This window comes from Lampetra planeri, chromosome 4 (assembly GCF_965212315.1).
Source record: "Lampetra planeri chromosome 4, kcLamPlan1.2.h2, whole genome shotgun sequence".
Lineage (NCBI taxonomy): Eukaryota > Metazoa > Chordata > Hyperoartia > Petromyzontiformes > Petromyzontidae > Lampetra > Lampetra planeri.
In genome coordinates this window covers 28,932,585-28,944,894 of record NC_136110.1, presented here as the reverse complement: position 1 = coordinate 28,944,894, position 12,310 = coordinate 28,932,585, and positions in this window count along the sequence as shown.

The window sequence follows — 12,310 nt, the reverse complement described above, 5'->3', positions numbered from 1 at the left end:
TGTGGTTCATAATGTATCGCACACACAGAACTTCATGAACGGGTTGCTGAAATGTGGATATATAATGATAGGAGATGTAATAGTTGGATTTCGTATGATTGCCAAGTGTAATGTTTTTGACCATTCAGTCTATTATTATCTGTATGTAGTTTAGTGTCGTTCCCTGGAATTTAGGGGGGGGGAGGTTGAAACGTGCAGTTTCAAGCCCTTAATTACTGCCCTACCCGCCTTAAAAGACTGGTAATTAATCATTGGTTTCTTCAAGCCATTGTCATTTTCTTTTTGCTAATTTTGTGATAACTTGAAACTTATCAGAATAAACTTTTTTCGTGTTCACTTACATTTTATGGCTCTCTACTTGTTTGTATTTCAAGTTTGGCCACCTTCAATTGCATTGGCGTGTCAGGGAGCATCATCACGTGGTTAGCACGGAGCGTTAGATCCCTTTTGCAACAGCAGGGTGGAAATATGTCAAACCATCCATATGTAATGCGGGCGTAAGCGACCTTCCGGAGGTGACGTCACGGGGGGTGGAGTCATGTGACGTGGGGGGAAGGTTCGGGGCCTTAAGCGGGTAAACCGGAAGGGGAAGGCAGTCGGGGTGTGAGCGGAAAAGAGTGAGGCCACGCGGGCGAGTGTGGAGAGGGGGGGCGCCGACGGCCATCGGGAGCCAACCCCGAAGATAAGAGGAAGCTGCGGAGTGGTGTGCAGCTGCAGAGGAGACAGCCAGGAGGGCTGCGTGTTAGAGGCAGCGGTGTGGCTGCCAGGAGGAGCTGCGGAGAGAGAGAGAGAGGGGGCTGCTTGTTAGAGGCAGCGGTGTGGCTGCCAGGAGGAGCTGCGGAGAGAGAGAGAGAGAGCAAGAAGCTGTGAGAGCTGCGGAGGGAGAAGAGCAGCAGCGAGTACAGCCAAGGGGGGCTGTGTGAGAGAAACAGCAGCGGAGCTGCTGTTGTGGATCGGGCCGACATTGGAGTCAGCACCGTGGAGAAGCTACAGAGTAAAGACGGCCGTGTGGGTGTACAGCACGAACCGAATAATAAAGGACACTGAGCCAGACATCGTGGTCCAGTCGTTTATTACACTGGTGTCGGAAGTGCAACGGCATGTCGAAACAAGTGAGGAAGAAAGTTAATCCGGCGCCTGCATCGGCTTCTTCGTCCGACGACGACGAACTCCCTCCAACCACGGATCCTGTTGGGGTGGTGGAGGAGAGCCCGGCTGAGGCGACCACGGGAACGGGAGTGGAGGATGTTGGCGGGGTGGCGGGTCCGTCGATATCATCAGACGCGGATCAACGATGGCAAGCGATGGCGGTACAACTGGAGGCACTTAAGGACGTCCTGGCGCATCTATGCCATCTCGTCGCGCCAGGGACGATGGATGATGCAAGTGGTGCTCCGCGGGCCGCCACGTTGCCTGTCCTGCCGCCGCCATTGCCCACGCGGCAAGAGGCCGCCATTTTGCGCGCTCCGTGGCGCCAAACCGCCATCTTGGCCACGCCGCGGGCCGACGCCATTTTGAATTTGCCATCACAACCACCACCATTGGAAGACGGCGGGAAGAGGAGTCGGAGTCGCCACCTTACAACGGTTAAAGAATTTTCCGTCGGTGGGGACTGGAGCGCGTTCGCCTGCCGCTTCTTGGCGGCGGTACGCACAGCAAGATGGACCGATGCGGAGGCTTTGGAGGTGTTGCCGACTCTTCTGGACGACGAATCTGTCCGATTCTTCCGTTCCATAACGACCGATAAGAAGGCAACTTTACGTGGTGTTTTTCAAGAAATGGCCGATGCTTATGAGCCACCAGATGATGCGCATCGGCGATTCGCTCAACGACAACGAGCACCAGAGGAGTCGCCCGTGGCGTTCAGGGGTGCGGTGCTGGAGCTGGCCATGGCAGCTTATCCTGAGACGCCACAGGACCTGCTCGAGCCTCTCATATTAGGGAAAATGTTGGAGCTGTCTCGGGATCTAGGGATCCCCATGCCTGTGTGTGGGCATGAGAAGCTAACTTCCCGGACGGCTGCTAAGTGTCTCGATGCGCAATTCAACCTCCGTCGCTGGAAACAAGTGACGGCGTGGACGGGGGGGCCCGTCAAAGAAGGGGATGCGCTGGGGTGGAACCCTGCGCAGGCCGTCTATGTTCCGGATGACCGGGGCCCTCAACAACTGACGGCCGCCTCCGCTCCATGGACGGGACGCGGCGGGCCGAGACCGCGCGCGGTGCTACCAGAACGGGGCCGTCAGGAGGCGAGGCCTGCGCTTCGGCGCAACGAGGCCGAATGTTTCCGCTGCGGGCGTAGGGGCCACTACGCCAGAGACTGCTGGGCCCGCTTCCCGGCTCCGCCGCAGCAGGAGGCCTCGGCACCGGTCAAGTCGGCTAAAGATCCTCCGAAACAGGCATGTCGGCACGCACCAGACACTCGGCAAGGCTTTCCACCTCACCCACCACCTGTGTTGCGCGATCCTATTGTTGTTGTTAAAGAAAGGCCATCGACGGGGCCTTGTCATTCAGTTACGCAGTGGCGCAAATTGGCACGGAGAGTTGTCGCGGCCGCTACGGGTTCGTCCACTGTACCGGGGTCCATACAAGGTGTGGACGTGCGCATTTTGGTCGACTCGGGGGCGTCTGCGACTATTATATCGGATGTCATTTTCCATCTGTTGGGCATTCCGTCGGGGGCTGTGCGTCCGGTTTATGGGTCGTGCGTCGCTGCGAACGGGGGTAGCATGGGTATCGTGGGTCAGGTGGATGCTAAGATATCTATTGGGGATGTGTCGGCCTCGGGTGTTGTGTTGATATCGAGATCTTTGGCGGTTCCTTGTTTGTTAGGCACCGATTTTTTGGCTAAGATGCCCATTTTGATCAAAATCAATGAGAATTGTATTGAACTGCCGGGGGGCCGTCAAATCTCGTTTCTGCCGTCGCCCTGGGGGCGACCTGCTTCGGCCGTACAAGTGCAGGCGCTGTCCGTCGCATCTGTGGACATCCCACCTGGTACACAGATGCTTATACCCTTGCGGTATCGGAAGCCCCTGCCTGATCGGCTAGGAGCAGTAGGGGTCTTGTTGTCACCGTCCGCCACGATAACAACCGGGTTGGCGTTAGTGGGGGCACAGACCATCGTCCGGCCGGATCAATTACCGTTTTTACAGGTGCTTAATGCGGGGGGAGAAAACGTCCGTGTCCCGGCCGGTACGGTTGTGGCACATGCCACTACGGCGTTTGCGACCCATGATTGTCCACATAGCCGGGGAGTTGTTGCTGGGGTTTCCGAGCCAAGGAGTTCGGACGATCGTTGGGTTGCTCATTTATGTGACGAAAATTCTTCTCTGTCCATGGAGCAACGTGGTGCGCTGCGTAAATTGTTGTTGACATATTCCGATGTGTTCAGCTCCGATGATTTGGATTTGGGCCGCACTTCCTTGCTTTACCATCACATTGAGACGGGCGATGCTGCCCCTATTCGATTAAATTCGCATCGGATGAGTCCTGCGGAGCGAGAACACGTACGGGGGGCAGTGGAAGACATGTTGGCTGCGGACATTATATCGCCATCTAACAGCCCATGGGGCGCTCCAGTCGTCTTGGTCAAGAAGAAGGATGGCAAATTGCGATTTTGTGTTGATTTCCGCAAATTGAATAAGATATCGGTGGCAGATGCGTACCCCCTGCCGCGTATGGATGACTCCCTCGACGCATTGTCGGGGGCTAAGTTCTTTTCCACATTGGACCTCTCTTCGGGATTTTGGCAGCTTCCCCTTGACGAGTCCTCACGGGAGAAAACCGCATTCCGTACGCCGCAGGGGTTATTTCAATTCAACTGTCTCCCGATGGGATTGAATGCGGCCCCTGCTACATTTCAAAGATTGATGGAGCTCGTTTTGACGGGGTTGCAGTGGGAGACATGTCTTATATATTTGGACGATATCATTGTCTTCAGCCGCACATTCGATGAACATTTGACGCGGCTGGAGACAGTGTTCACGAGGATGCGTTCTGCCAAATTGAAATTCAAACCAAAGAAATGTCACCTACTGCAACGGTCCGTCCGCTATTTGGGGCACATTGTGAGCGCTGAGGGAGTGTCCACGGATCCGGAAAAGACGGCGTGCGTCCGGGATTGGCCGACTCCGGCCACCGTGGGGGATGTTCGGCGGTTTTTGGGATTTGCCTCGTATTACCGAAGATTCGTGCCGGGTTTTGCGACGATTGCGAGGCCTTTGCATCTCCTTACGGGTAAAGGACGGAAGTTTGTTTGGGGACAGCCGGAGGAGGCGGCCTTTCGGAGTCTGCGTGATCTATTGGCCACGGCTCCAACATTGGATTATCCCGATTTCGATCACACATTCATTCTTGATACGGACGCGAGTGACACAGGTATTGGGGCGGTGTTGTCACAGTCTAAAGGGGGTGTAGAGCGTGTCGTGGCGTATGGTAGCCGAGTCTTGTCTCCTGCGGAAACCCGCTACTGTGTCACTCGCAGAGAACTATTGGCGGTTGTTTTTTTCCTACGGCAATTTCGACCATACCTCTACGGTCGTTCTTTTATTGTGCGTACGGATCATGCGGCCTTGCAATATGCCCTTAAAATTCACCAGCCATCCGGACAGTTGGCACGTTGGTTGGACACGCTACAGGAATTTTCCTTTCAAATTCAACATCGGAAGGGAGTGCGCCATGCGAACGCTGACGCACTTTCCAGATTACCGCGGCGCGCCCCTTGTAAATGTGAGTCGGGGACGCATAGGTGTTCGCCGATTCCAAACCCCCCTCAGCCGCTCACGTTGGCCGTCGAGAAGTCGGACATTCCGATGGAACCGGGACCGGCTGACGGGGTTTTGAATCTGCCGCGGTCTGTCTGGATCCGGGAACAGATGATGGATGAGTCATTGGTGTCCTTGCGGAAGCGGTCTGCTAAGGACAATGGGAGTCCGAGTGCGGCTGTGGGGCCGCAAACCGCTCTCCGAGATGGTCTGCTTATGTGGCGGGAGGGGTTCCAGGAACGTTGGCGCCTGGTGGTACCAACGTCCTTGCGGTTTGAGTTGATTAGAACCCTCCATTGTGACACTCTCTTACATTTAGGGGTGCAGAAGACCTTGTTGACGTTGCAACGTCATTATTTTTGGCACGGCATGGCGACAGATGTCGTAGGGCACGTGCGCGCGTGCCCTGCGTGTGCACAACGTAAGCCGCCGAAACATCCTTACGTGCCGCCTCTCCAGTCGATTCAGGTGTCTCGAGTCAATGAATTGGTGGCACTGGACATATTGGGACCTTTTCCACCATCGGCGAGGGGTAATAAATATTTGCTGGTAGGGGTTGAGTACCTCTCCCGTTGGCCGATGGCCTGGCCGTTGCCCGATCAGTCGGCCGCGGCCATTACCGACGCCTTTTTGTTTGGGTATATTATGGATAAGGGGGCGCCTGAGAGACTCCTCACGGACCAGGGCAGGAATTTCTCTTCTAAATTATTGGCGGAAGTGTGCGCGGGCCTTGGGACTAAGAAAGTACGGACATCCCCATACCATCCGCAGACGGATGGTATGGTTGAACGGCTGAACAGGACATTGTCTGCCATGCTTTGCCATACCGTGAGTGAACAACAATCAGATTGGGATCTGCACATCCCCGGGGTGCTTTCGGCGTACAGGATGACGCCTCATGCGGCTACAGGATATTCGCCGTTTTACCTTATGTATGGTCGGGAAAACGTGCCGCCGGTGGATGTGCAATTGGGAACTGGGGTGAAGGGACCTCGGAAACCACTTCCTGAATACATTCAGGACACGGTTCGCCGAGTCACGGAGGCACGGGAGAATGCCCGCGTGGCTACGGCCAAAGCCCAGGCCCGGAACGAGCGATATGCGCGACGGTCTGAGGGGGAGTGCCCTTGGAAGGTTGGGGACCTAGCCTGGCTTCATTGTCCACAGGTACGTCCGGGGACCTCGCCGAAATTGCACAAACCCTGGCATGGTCCCGTACGCCTCATTGCGGTTCCCAACCCACAGTCAGCACGCGTCCAGATTGGGTCTCGTCGCTGGGTTGTGCATACGTCGCGCTTGAAACCATATGTTGCTCCCTTACATGATGCGTCATCCCCCAATGTTGCCTTGCCGGGGTCTGTTGCTGCTGACTCTCCCCTGCCTGCGTCCATTGATTTTGCTAGAGCGCCTGTCGTACCTGTTCCAGACAGGCCGGCCGTGACATTGCGGGGGACGAGGGGCCCTGCTCGGAGGACGCCTGCCAGGTCTGCGGGACCTTCGAGCCCTGCAGCCCTTCCGACCCAGCTGCGGGCACGGTCACAGGACAAGCCCAAGACTAACTCTTTAGAGACACGGGACGGCGGTGGACTTCCAGCTGCGACGGGGGGATTACCCCCTGTCGTTCCTCGACTTTCATCGCGTTCCCGTTCTGCGAGTGGGCCGCCGACCGTCCGGGACGGGCCGGCGACCCGCACACGTTCCAAATCGCTTACGTTTCGTTGATTGTTGTTGTCTTGTTATTTTTTTCTTACAGTTGTATTTATTGCATGCTTTTTGTACGTTCGTAGATGTTAATTGCGTTGTTGTTGTTGTTCTTGCTGTTACATTGTATGCTTAGTGTCCTTTAGGGGGGGAAGCTCGGTTCGCCGCATTACGATTTGCTATTGGTCAGCCGAGGTCGGCTGGGATTTTTCTACGGGGGAGGGTGGTGTAATGCGGGCGTAAGCGACCTTCCGGAGGTGACGTCACGGGGGGTGGAGTCATGTGACGTGGGGGGAAGGTTCGGGGCCTTAAGCGGGTAAACCGGAAGGGGAAGGCAGTCGGGGTGTGAGCGGAAAAGAGTGAGGCCACGCGGGCGAGTGTGGAGAGGGGGGGCGCCGACGGCCATCGGGAGCCAACCCCGAAGATAAGAGGAAGCTGCGGAGTGGTGTGCAGCTGCAGAGGAGACAGCCAGGAGGGCTGCGTGTTAGAGGCAGCGGTGTGGCTGCCAGGAGGAGCTGCGGAGAGAGAGAGAGAGGGGGCTGCTTGTTAGAGGCAGCGGTGTGGCTGCCAGGAGGAGCTGCGGAGAGAGAGAGAGAGCAAGAAGCTGTGAGAGCTGCGGAGGGAGAAGAGCAGCAGCGAGTACAGCCAAGGGGGGCTGTGTGAGAGAAACAGCAGCGGAGCTGCTGTTGTGGATCGGGCCGACATTGGAGTCAGCACCGTGGAGAAGCTACAGAGTAAAGACGGCCGTGTGGGTGTACAGCACGAACCGAATAATAAAGGACACTGAGCCAGACATCGTGGTCCAGTCGTTTATTACACATAGCCAAAGTTAATCAAATTATAACCCTGCCCAATGGACATTGAAAATGCAAAAAGGAAATATATAACCACAACAGAATTGGAATCTTTATTTGACCAGATTTCAATAATCGCAACCATCACACTTTTTAAACTTTTGAAAGAATGCGCAAGCATTGAGAGACAGGGTTACATTGTGACGACAACCTAAAAGAGGAAGTGTGATGCAACGGCGGGATGTGGCTAACTCACCCGGAATGCACCCCGTGTCGTCAGTTCTCGGCAACTATGCAGAGCTTGAGCCCGTCTGACGAGTGCTTTGGTGAGTCACCCGCGTGCATAAACACTGGAGGCTCGTGACCCCTGGCTACGTTGTCAGCAGAGGGCGGTTGCGGAAAAATCCCCTTCGACGCTTTAAACACATTCCTGCGGAGGGAGCTGGTAGGAACGTTGGGTTGCTCGGTCAATGGCCAGGGTGAACGGCGGCGTGGTGTATTCCGCAAATATGCCCGACTGTAAGGGCGGGCACAAGCCGGCGTGAGTAGGTTGAACGTTGAGTTTTATAAGGTCACCACGGGGTGACCAGCCCCTCCCCACCCAGCAACAACCCTCCCACCCCCCACCCAGCCCCACCCTCCCCACCCAGCTCCTCCCCACCCAGCCCCTCCCCACCCTCCCCACCCAGCCCCTCCCTGCACGACGGACACAATAATCCCCTGTGGGCTGGTGTAACCAGGAGGTTCCTACCAGTGCATGTGCTGTGCTCTCATGCTGCATCCTCCCAACACTTCGATCCGCGCCGCCAGCGGTGGGAATACGACGCCGGAACGAGTCGGGACGGCGCGGTGGGGAGGACATTTGAACCCGACCGCGCTCCGAAAGGATACACAATCCGAATACTTACTCATCCTGGAGGAATCTGATAAGGATACCGTGACACGTGTCGGGGAGGGTATTCACTTTGTTTTTGTTACCAGGCAAGGCTTATTGAGCTATTTGTCTATATTTCACAAGCGACCTGACCACAAATGAAAGCTCCACGAATTGGCTCATGTGGACATTTATAGCAGCCAAATGGACATGCGTTAGGGTCTGGATCAAACCCAATATCTCTTGCATACCAGGCGAGGTAGTTAACATCTCGCCACCGCGGCTATAATTTGCAAGTGTCCGTCCGTCACGCTCTGGATCTCCAAAATGCGCATACAACTGTGTATAAGGTCTGAGAATATACTTTTTTTTATGATAACGATTGTCGTGCAAAGGGTAAAACGTGAATTTGGTCGTCAATTCTGCCATCCGCCACCACTCCCTTGCGCTCTCGTTCAGTTCGTACATCGCGAAGGCAGTTGCAACGAACGTGTGACTCAATGGCGTAATTAGAATATATATTCAAATATGCTAAAATGCCCTCCCCCCCAATATATTGCTATAAAAATAATAATTGCTATGCCATGTAAATAAAAACAATTTGCTAAATCTTGGCCACAATATCTGGACTTGTCTTCATATTAATTAATGCATCGATTTCTGTTTATATGATTGTGGTTATGGTTGTACTTTATTAATCCCTAATCTCTGCCATTACATACAATGAAACAGGAAAGGGTAAAAAAGAAAAAACAGAGAAATGTAATACAATACACCATTAGACATTATTGTAAAAAATAAATAAAAAGTCCATGCCATGTGTTAGTGAATTTTTAAAATATTTTAGGCGGGAAATTAGTTTTAAAATGTAGATATTTTTCTGGGTTGGGACCCCCAGACACCCTGGAAGATTTGGTCTCCCCCCCCCCCCCCAATGTTGACTCCATGGCTACGGCTTTGGTGTGACTCACTGCGGCAGCCTTCGCATCAACTGCTCCTCTTGCTGCCATACACCGGGCGTCTCGAGTGATTTGTTTGATCCATGGATCACGGGGGTGGCGCCATTCCTTTGAGGGTCGCAGTCCTCACTCTGAACGTCGACCGCCAGCCGGAGTGAGCGCGATTTGCTGCTGGAGTTTACACGTCTAGACGTGGGCCACGCGCCCACAAAGTTGCACCGGTGGCCGTCTCACCCTCGAACTCGGCTCTCGGTCGCGGGGAGACCGGTCGCAGATGCAATGACGGTGACGTTTATTACAAAATCAAAGCATCGTATGTCAAGAAAGCGCTTTTGGCATCGCATGTCGAAGGACTGCAGTCGAGTTGGTACTATCCAGCTCCAACTGGGTGGATTTAGTTCCAGATCTTGCAGAGGATGGTTTGTCCTCAGCGAGCGTGGTGGTGGTGGGGAGGTGAGAATTTATGAGCCCATTGAGTAATTTCTTCCCATTTCCAGCACCAACCAACACTGACCGGCGAGGTGACGTATGGTCAATCCGACCATACGTCACCTGATCCAGCAGTGTACAGGGTGGTCCAGATGTCTTGTGAACTATAATTCATTTTTTAATTTTCTTTACCTACTTGACTTTACCGAAAGAACCAAGAGTATGGATCCTTGCAGTCACGAAAACTTCAAATCTAGAACGTAATTCATTAATTGACCACTTACATTTGTTTCCTTCGTATATTCTGTTCTGTTTTAAATAAACCTTATTTCAAATATATATTAGGTTTTAGAGAATGAAACAGGGGTCACAAGACATCTGGACCAAGCTTTACAGTCTTGGCCATGGATGATGGTTATGATCAATACTCCACCATATGGGTCTCTCTGTGAGTCCATGGCTCGCTCTGTAAGTGCAGAATATGGGTACAGTATCCATCTCATGACTGTACTCAATTGGGATTACACACAGCAAACATCGCCAGCCAGCTTGAATGTGAGATGCTGAGGCACGTTGTACTGTACGGGGACATGTGCCACTGGGGGTGGAGGGTGGGGTACCCTCTAAAATGTGTTGAGATCAAGGCCGTAATTATAATATATATTGGGGGGGGAGAGGGACACATCCCCCCCAAATATTCAAATATGCTCAAAATGCCCCCCCAATAGATTGCTATCAAAAATAATTGCGATGCTATGTAAATAAAAATAATAATTTGCTAAATCTTGGCCACAATATCTGGACTTGTCTTCATATAAATCAATTCATAGATTTCTGTTTATATGGTTGTGGTGATAGTTGTACGTTATTAATCCCTAATCTCTACCATTACATACAATGAAACAAAGAATGGTAAAAAAGTAACAACAGAGCAATGTAATACAATACACTATTAAACATTATTGTAAAAAAAAAAGTCCATTCCATGTGTTAGTGAATTTTTAAAATATTTTAGGCAGGAAATGAGTTTTAAAATGTAGATATTTTTCTGGGTTGGGACCCCCAGACACCCTGGAAGATTTGGTCCCCCCCCTAATGTTGACTCCATGGCTACAGCCTTGGTTGAGATGATGTGTGATTGATACGAATCGCTCTTATCGCGTGTAAATTGCTCTGAGACGCCCCAGCGTAAACAAGAGTGGTTCTATTAAAAAAATGTATGACTATCTTAATCATGGACGCCGCGGTGGCGAGATATGAAATACCTCGTCTGGTATAAAGGAAGTCGTGGGTTCGATCCAGACTCTGGCGCCTGCTGTGTATTTGCTCGTGGTCGCGCGAATTTTTCTCCAAGTTCTTGGGATTTCCCCCTCTACATTTAGAATCAACATCACGCGTTTAAAGTATTTAGCTTCTTAAATATTCACATGATAAGGGGCCGTCCATAAATTACGTCACGCGATTTTGGACGATTTTGGACCCCCCCCCCCATCGTCACACGGCGTCACAAAAAGTCAGACCCCCACCCTCAAATATGACGTCACAAAGCTCTGCCCCCCCCCCCCCCAAATATAAAACATGCTTCAAATCTTTTAAAACTATTGTCATTGTAGTGCGTATTTAATGTGGCGCTGCACTTCTGATGTTGTAGGAGAAAACATGTATTAAAAAGTCGGTTTAATTAAATGTAACGTGTTGTCTATATTTATTTAAAGTTGCGCATTTTGATGTGACGTCACATTTCTCACCCCCCCCACCCCCTTCGTTACACATCGTCACAAATGTCTGACCCCCCCCCCCCCCCCTAAGTGCGTGACGTCATTTATGGACGGCCCCTAAGCCACTTCGTTGAGCTGTCGTTTGTGGCCAGATAGCTTCTGAGAAAAGAAGCTACATAGCTCAGTGGGCATTGCCTAGAAAAAAATTAATATAATAATAGTTTAATCTCCGTCTGAGTGAGTCTACAACCACGACACCGCATTGTGATAGCAGCTGCCTGCTGCAATCGATCAGTCGATGGCATCACTTCAACATTATTCACGGGTTTCGGCATCTCCCTTACTGAAGACATCCTGCAGTCGTCACGTGACCATGCACCCGTCCTGTTGTGACGTGCCAATCGATGCCTACTTTATAGCGGGCGGTGTTGCTATTGGTGGGGGGTTAGGGAGGGGGTGGGGGGTGATTAGGGTGACGGTGTAGGGGGGTAGCGGTGTGGGGGGTGAGGTTGAGGGGTGAGGGTGAAGCAGAGGTCGCAACCGGGTACCCGATACCTGTACCCTACCCGATACCCGGCTACCCGTACCCGGGTACCCGTTTGCGACCCTGGTGCGGCCGGGTACGGGTAGACCGTGAGTCACTGGTGAGTCGTCACTGTTTGTCACTCATTTCCCAACGTCTTGTCTCTTCTCACAATTAAAGTTCCTAGAATCAACCCACCCGCGCCTGCAACATGGCTTCATCCCAGAGGTCGCAATCGGGTACCCGATACCCGTACCCTATCCGTACCCGGCCGGGTACGGGTATGGTACGGGTACGGCCGGGTACGGGTACCCGTTTGCGACCCTGGTGCGGCCGGGGACGGGTAAGGCATCAAAACCCGTTTGCGACCTCTGGGATGAAGAGGTGTGGGGGTGGCAGGGGTGAGGGTTTGGGGGGTGGTGAGGGTGGGGGGTGAGGGTGGGGGGTGAGGTTGAGGGTGGGGATGAGGTGGTTGGTGAGGGTGGGGGGGTTCAAGTTCATTTATTAGGTTGAGGGGGGTAAGGGTGGGGGTGACGGTGGAGGGGGGTG